The sequence below is a fragment of the Crotalus tigris genome, unplaced genomic scaffold (genome assembly GCF_016545835.1).
Source record: "Crotalus tigris isolate CLP2741 ecotype Arizona unplaced genomic scaffold, ASM1654583v1 scf7180000018691.1937549, whole genome shotgun sequence".
Classification (NCBI taxonomy): domain Eukaryota; kingdom Metazoa; phylum Chordata; class Lepidosauria; order Squamata; family Viperidae; genus Crotalus; species Crotalus tigris.
The window spans coordinates 1925712-1933658 of NW_024097150.1; the positions used below are offsets into that span (position 1 = coordinate 1925712).

At 35.8% G+C, this 7947-nt stretch overlaps 1 non-coding gene across 1 annotated transcript; it reads left to right on the forward strand.

Annotated features, from left to right (window-relative positions):
* Positions 1-711: 711 nt before the first annotated feature.
* Positions 712-818, forward strand: LOC120313539. Its single transcript, XR_005558169.1, has one exon. It is a non-coding gene; the product is annotated as a U6 spliceosomal RNA (small nuclear RNA).
* The last annotated feature ends 7129 nt before the right edge of the window (positions 819-7947 follow it).

A 7947-nucleotide genomic window follows, 5' to 3' on the forward strand; every position in this document is an offset into this window, starting at 1 on the left:
AGATGCCTAAGACTAAACATTTGCTTTATTTTCACGTCCAAAATCAAAGACAAATGCATTTATATTATAGCTTTCACTAATAATGTAAGCTACAAATTACAAGAAAATACCTTTCCTATGTTGTTGTTGTTTTTAAATTTTATTGAGTTTTATAGGGTTGGGGATAGAATAGGATCGGGATATGGATTAAGGTTTAGGGTGGGGTTGGGGTCAGGATTGGTGTTGGGAGGGGGTTAGGGTCAACCTTGGGGTTATCCCGCAATAACATTTTCAATCTTTAGCAACAGACTATTGTTTGGATACATATGTTCAGTTAACAATGGTTGATATGGTAATAAGTAACTGCAAAAAGTATAATAAACGATAATCATAAACAGTATCAGTTAGTTAATGCATATCATTCTTCTTACTAATATATATTCAAAATAACATATCACATTCATTTCTCACTAGTTCATTTTCCTAAGCATTGGTAAAAATTATCCCATGCTCTAAAGTAAACTGAATCTTCTTTCTCTTTAATCTCTAAGGTCAATCTATCCATTTCTGCACATTCTAAGATTTTCTTAATTAAAACCTCTTCAGTTGGTAAGTTTTCATTTTTCCAATATTGGGCAAATACTATTCTCGCTGCTGTCAGTATATGCAATATTAAATATTCATTCTCCTCATAGTTAGGTCCTAATATTCCTAACAAAAACAGTTCTGGTTGTGCTCGCTTTGGCAGCACATATACTAAAATTGGAACGATACAGAGAAGATTAGCATGGCCCCTGCGCAAGGATGACACGCAAATTCGTGAACCGTTCCATATTTTTGTTCCATTAGATACTTGGGAGATTATTTGGGTGAGGAATGTCAAATTTACACAAGCCCAAAATTTACGGGAAAACTTTTATAAAATGTTTTACAGATGGCACCTTGATCCACAAAAATTGTCTCGTATGTATTCAAACTTGCAGCCTAAATGTTGGAGATGTGGTTGCTTGGACGCCACTTATTATCATGTTTGGTGGTTATGCAAAAACATAAAAGCTTTTTGGATTAAGATATGGTGGAATATTCAAAGAATTTTTAAAAGAAGGATAAAATTTACTCCAAAATTGTTTTTGTTGGGTATTGTTTCCGATTGTGACAGTAAGGAAACTATATTAATGTTAAATCTAATTACAGCGGCTAGGTTGTTAGTAGGGCAATGTTGGAAGAAGGAATCTTTGCCTACTTTGCAAGAATGGTTTCTTAAAGTTTCTTATTTAGCGGAAATGGCAAAGATTTCGGCTTTTTTGAAAGATCAATCGCAAGAGAAGTACCTTTTGGTATGGAAAAGATGGATAAATTTTATACAATATAAGTATGATATAAAAAAATATTATCTAGCTTTTGAATAATTTATATTTAAAGTTTAAGATATTTTTTAGATATTTTTTCTTTTTCTTCTTCTTTTTCTTGTTTCTTTTTTTTTCTCTTTCTGTTTTTTAAATACTGGTGTTAAAATATTTTATGATTTGTTTAATTATTGTAACCAAATTTATATATAGTTTATTTGTGTTTAAAAATTTTTCTTTTAAATTTTAACTAAGCCTGTATTCAGCTCTGGGAAGGTTGGGGGAGGGTTGGGGTGGGTTGGGAGGGTTTGGGGAAGGGAATTTTTTTTTTTTTGTAAAATTTTAAAAATTTTCAATACAAAAAAAACAGTTCTGGTTTAAATTCTTTCTTTTAATCATTTTTTCCAACCATGTATATATCTTACACCAAAACGTTTTTGCTTTAGGGCATGTCCACCTTTGTTTACATTTCCAGCAATTATTTGAAGTATTTTTAAACATTTTCGCTAATCTTACTGGTGCCATATGCCATCTGTAAAACATTTTATACAAATTTTCTTTATATGAGACTGCTTTAGTCAATTTGATATTTCTATCCCAGTTTTTGCCAGTCTTCCAAATCTATAGAACGTCCAATAAATTTTGCCCATGCTGTCATTGTTTCTTTTACTTGTTCTTCTTCCATCTTTACATTTAGCAGAAATCTATAGAGTTTCTTAATCAAGTTTTCATCTGTTTTTAACAATATTTGATTAAATTCTGTCTGTTCTTTATAAAATCCCATTATCTTTACACCTTTTTCATATCTCGTTTGAATTTGTAAACATGGCCACCATGGTAAATCAATACCTTGTCATTGTAAATCTTGTCTGTCTTTCAATTTTCCTTCATTGTCCAAAATATCTTTATAAATCACGACTTTGTCACAGTTAATTAAATTTGGGTAAGCAAAAGCTTCCATTGTTGAAAGCCATTCAGGTAGCTTGATATAAATTTTCTCTTTTATTATTTCCCATTCTAAAAGAACAGCATTCCTTATGAAATGGTTTTGGAAATATCTGTGTGTTTTATTCTTCCCGTACCATAGGAAGGCATGCCAACCAATTTGTAGGTCATGCCCCTCTTTGTTTCTCAGTGTTATCCTTTCTTTAAGCCATGGTAAAATAGCTGCTTGATAATATAGTCTCCAGTCCGGGAGTCCAAATCCTCCACTATCTTTAGCTTCCTGTTTCATTTTCACTTTAATTCGTGCTTTTTTCCCTTGCCAAATGAATCTCAATATTGTTGTGTTTAGGTCATCAAAAAAGCCCATTCCTAGTTTTACGGGAATTGTTTGGAATAAGAAGAGTATTTTTGGTAAAATATTCATTTTCACTGTAGCTATTTTTCCTAGCAATAACAGTTGAAGATTTTTCCACTTTTCCAAGTTCACTTACCTTTCCTATGTTGTTAATGGAAAATTAATAAGTTTATTAATAATATATTAATTAACATTATTGTCTCACCATCAAATAGTTGGTCAAAAACCCCATAATGTACATAACCTGAAACCAGGGACTCATCTAATGTACTGTAGCATTTTTATCTCCAATATTGGTATAACTTCCAGTACCTACACATTTTTGACCATGTAAGAATCATAATACTCCAGCTAAATAAAACTTCCTTTCTATTAATATACTGAATTATTCTAAAGGATTATCAACATTTACTTAAAGGGCTACAAAATAAATTCCAGAATGGGATGAACTGAATGCATGGGTGAACAACATTTTATTTCTTATAGCTGAGATTCCCTTTCCTGAGGAATTGGTGAATATTCCAAAGCTTTCTTCTAATGGTGATATTATAACCAAGCATGGAACAACTTTTTTAACCTGGATGTTGGTCTGAATTTAAGAGTTCAAAATGGAACTGGAAGACTCTGGGAAACCAAATGATCTTTCTCTTTAACTCCTCCATCCCCAAAGTATCTTAAATTTGTTAACAAAAATGGCCCAATTTTAGTGGCATGATCTGAAATTGTGTCTCTGTGTGGATCACTCCCCTTCCCACCTTTATTTTTTTAAAAAAAATGTGGATGAAAATCAGCTATTTTTTTCCTTCTCTCTGAGTGTTATGGAAACTGTCAGGAAATTTCTTTTTAATTTTAGGTTGCTTCTCTCCTTGATTAGTTTCCATCCATTGTTTCTCGTCTTGCCCCCTAGGTGGTTTGGAGAATAGCTTGTGTGACTGTAAGCAAATCCTTGCATCAAAATCTATCACTTATGACAGAAATAAACTACCAAAACTTACCATATCTGTCATCAAATTGGTATTTAAGATGTGGACAGATGGAATGAGAGTTCCAAACTCTGTCCTCCTCTGAAATATACTTTAGTTTATGGTTGGATTTTCATGTATTTTGACTGGGGAAATTAAATTGCCTGATAGGTATCAACTAGCCTTACTTTAGGAGTATCACCACATAATGTTCTTCTAATGGCAATTAAATACTTAAGAGAGGGTCAAAAGTGAATCCTAAAACAGTGAAAACATGCTCACTTTTCAGCTTAGTCATAACATTTTAAATATGAATGTAACATAATTATACTATATACCTTTGTGATAGGTTGCCTTTGGTCTACAAATTTTAATGTATTGTAAGTTTATTGCTTTCATATTTTGTACTGTAACTATTAGTCTGTCCATATTTACTTACATACATCACTCTGAGCTACCTAATTACATTTTGCCACCATTCTTGTCCTCCTAAATATACAATACAATGAGTACTTAACTAGTGCTTTAATATTGACTTATATAGACTTTCAGCTGAAGATTCTGCACAAATCTAGAAGAATCATGGAAAAAGGATGGGTGAACATTTTCTGTGTGAGGAGCTACAAATAGTCAACCGACAACCACAACTGAGCCCAAAATTTCTTTTGCTAAGGGACTCATTTGTTAAGTGAATATTGCCCCATTTTACAACCTTTCTTGCCCAGTTGTTAAATGAATCACTGCAGGTGTTAAGTTAATAACACATTTGTTAAATCTTACTTCCCCATTGACTTTGCTTGTCAGAAGGTTGCAAAAGATGATCACATGGCCCCCGGGACACTGCAATCATCATAAATATCAGTCAGTTGCCAGGCACCTGAATTTTGATCACGTGACCATGGGGTCACATGCTACAAGGGTTGTATGTGTGAAAAAAGGTCATAGGTCAGTGACTTTTTTTTCAGCGCCATTGTAACTTCAAATGGCCACTAAATGAACTGTTGTAAGTCAAGGGCTACTTGAACATCTAAACAGTTTGGATGCTAGGAGCATACTAATGGGAAGTAGGGTTCTGAAGCATCACTAAGGATGCTTCTCAAATTCTTCCTGTCTAAATACCAATCTACATTTTGAACTTCTGAATTCTGTAATCACTTTCCTGAATTGGAACTGATGAATTTGTTGTAGTAGTTTCAATGACTGAATTGTACATGGTATTGCTTGCTTTGTTTTGCTTTGTTCCTTTGGTATTTTCCTAGGGTCAAACTGAAAGAACAAAATAGATCCCAAGAGAAAAGCAGACGTTATCTAAAAATAAGAATTTATTTGCAGGTGAAGGCATTTCCCACCAGGACATTAGATTGGCCATTCAAATTACCTCTGTGGGTTCCTGAATAGAATGTATTATGAACCCGGGAAAGCATTTGCGTTGGGATATAATGGAGCTCAGTGGAGCTAGATGCTATAGCATCTGCTCTTCTTTTTAAAGATATTTTGATTTCAGGAGATGGTGAATATATATGTATATGTATTACTTACTATGCTTACTTTACCAGGTCTTCCTCCTCAATGAAAATTGATTAGTGTCAAGACATCAGAATCAGATTCAATTTTATTCATGTAATTCTATAATTAATGGATGAAATCTAATTGCACATTTTCATTTCTACTGATAGATTTAGAGGAACTTCTTGGTAATTTGGAAGACAGGAGCAGGAAAGGGCTTCTAGAACAACATTAGATTCCACCCTAAGTAAATTTAAAGTATCAAATATATATAAGAATCTTATTAGTCTGAGAGTGGGAGACCATGTGCAAATCCTCAGTTGATTACGTAATGCATTTGGTAACTTTAGGTTACTCACAGGCAGATCTATCTCATGTTGTACCTATAAAAATGGAGAATGATCCTATATATGCTGTTCAGTTGCAAAACAGAATCTAAAGGTGACTGAATGCCTAACATATCTTGGGAATACAGAGGAGGCAGATAAACACTTAAGAAAAGAAATAGGGATGCTACAGAAGAAATCCTTGAATCTGGGGGATGAGAAAAGCATGAGAAAGAGACTCAGAGTAACTCTGCCTTAATTACACTAGGCATAAATTGTGCAGGAAAATGACTTTGGTAGTCTTTCAAGATTTTGTTGCATTATCCTACTAGCAATGAAGATCTTTCCTGAAATCCAGGGGATTCTTGATTCCTGAGTTTGCCAACCTCGCAGAGCTTGTCAGTAACAAATATACAGACAGAAACAAATATTAACCATGGATCTACAATAGAGAGAATAAAATCTTTTCATTTTTCATTACATCTGCAATATATTATTTGTTGTTGTTGTTGTTAATTGCGAAGTCGTGTCCGACCCATCGCGACCCCATGGACAACATTCCTCCAGGTCTTCCATTCCTCCAGGTCTCAGTAATATATTATTACTGAGAGTAAATTGAACTCATGGATCGATGAAAAAGTGCTTAAATGTGTAGTAATAGGTAGAACAGAACTTCACTGTGCAAAATTTGGGCCAAATAATTTATATATACACTTATATAGTTGTCAGATGTACTTAAAACAAAACCTCTCTCAACTACAACAGGCGAGTCAAACTATATACTGCATACATGGCAGGGGAGATACCATGAGCATGGAATAAAAATATCATTTCTCCATCCTCATGAATCAGTGGCTCAAGGGTTATTTCTTCCAAAATGATAAGAGTAACTATTTCTAAAGGCTGGAACTGTCTTTCTTCAAGGTCCAATTCCTTCAGGCTTTAATAGCTAGTTTTTGAGTGGATCTTCCTTCCTAATCCTTGTTTTAAATGTCAAAGTACTTGTTAAGGACTCAAGAAATTAAATGTATAATATAAAGCCTGGTTGAAATTATTACTTTACATTACAACCCATTGTTCAACCCATGTACTGTCTGATAAGGATTTGGGATGTGCTTGTCCGTATATTTTTCTTTTCTTTAACTAGAGTAGAAAATCTCAGTTAACAGAAAAAGCTATTATGTTTTTTGCATCCTTTTGTACAATAGGTTTTTTTTTTTCCCCAACCATATTCTTTGCCTTAAAAACACGGCAGTGATTGGGAGGGAGTTTACAATCCCTCTCCTTCTTTGTCAGCCAGTTAAGTGGAGCGTGTTTATCTCCTCCTCCCTTGCAGGCAATAACGATCTATAGAAACATTGTATGAATTCCATTCTTCTCCCATGGTGTGAGCACAAAATGCCTTAAGCAAAATGATTGTACCATGGGACAAATGTGGCCAGTGTAGTGAAAGTGAACTTATAGATCTATAATTTAATGGATTTCAAAGTCATGCAGGTATCAATAAGATTTCCCAAGGAATTTCACTAGTTGTGTCATTTTAATGAAACCTTACAACACTGATGTTTGAAGAAAAACAGCATGGTTTTTGTTTGCAACAACAGAGGCAATAAACTTAGGGAGTTTTGAAATAAATACCAATTTAAGAATTTAGAAAAATGTTCCAGTTCCAGACTTACTTAAACTTTAGACTTCACTTTCTCCCATTTAGCTTTTCAGAGAGTTATGGGGCTGTCATCTTAGGTTGCATAGAAATTTAATAATGCTGTAACTGTTATTCTTTTCATGCTGCCTGTTATGTCCCGAGCCTTTGCAAACGGCTCGGGCGTTTGCAGGCAGTCCCGGGCAGGTGCAAAGCTGCCCGGGACCAGACAGGCTGTCGCCAGCGCCGTGCGCATGCGCGGGTGCTGGCGCGGGAAAAGTAACCCATTTACCCGGGAGTTGCCTATATAAGAGGCTGCGAGGCGTTTGGGCGAAGCTGAAGCCATCTTCCTGTAAGCTGAACGCTAAATAAAAGAAACTGAGAACTCCAGCTGCTTCTCGTGTCTGTTTTCCCGCCAAGGACGCAACACTGGCGACGAAGGTGGGATGCCTTGCACTACCTGGAAAGGAAAAAGTGTAAGCTTACCCAAGGAGTCCTGAGCGGCGGAAGAGGAACGGCGTCGACTCGGCAGCTGCCCGCCAATCCGGTGCGCATTCGGGGGTAGGCTGGCTGATAGACCCGTCTCCTGAAGATCCGAAGATGGCGAAAATCGGAAGGCTTTCGGAATTCGACGTCTCACATCCAGAGCGGTGGGAGTCCTACGTATCCAGAATGGAGAACTACTTCAAGGCAAACCAAGTGAGGGAAGATAGCTTGAAGGCCGCCACCCTGCTTTGCGTTTGCGGCCAAGACGCCTTCGAAATCGCAGAAAATCTTGTAGCACCTGTTCCAGTAGAGTCTGTAAGCTACGCAGACCTGAAGAAGCTGCTGAAAGAGCACTTCCACCCCAAGGTGTCCGTTATCTCATGGCGCCACACCTTCGAGC